Source organism: Phaethon lepturus, unplaced genomic scaffold (genome assembly GCF_000687285.1).
Source record: "Phaethon lepturus isolate BGI_N335 unplaced genomic scaffold, ASM68728v1 scaffold5937, whole genome shotgun sequence".
Taxonomy (NCBI): domain Eukaryota; kingdom Metazoa; phylum Chordata; class Aves; order Phaethontiformes; family Phaethontidae; genus Phaethon; species Phaethon lepturus.
In genome coordinates this window covers 4,610-4,845 of record NW_010549684.1, presented here as the reverse complement: position 1 = coordinate 4,845, position 236 = coordinate 4,610, and positions in this window count along the sequence as shown.

Below are 236 nucleotides of genomic sequence, written 5' to 3'. Positions count from 1 at the left end.
GGGGGAGGGACCCCGGCCACACGCCGCTGCGCTGGCGAGGGCTGGAGCCGAGGGGATGAGCAGGTTCCTGCCCTGGCTTTCGCTCGGCGTGGAGGGAGCCCGCGGGGAGACGGAACCGGGTGAGTTGGAGAGGCAAAGTGCTCTCTCCAGAAACCCAGGGGCTTTTCACAGGTAAGACGGTCGAGTCACGTATTCTAGACAGCCCAAAAATACAGCCAAGAGAACTGGGGTTGTCG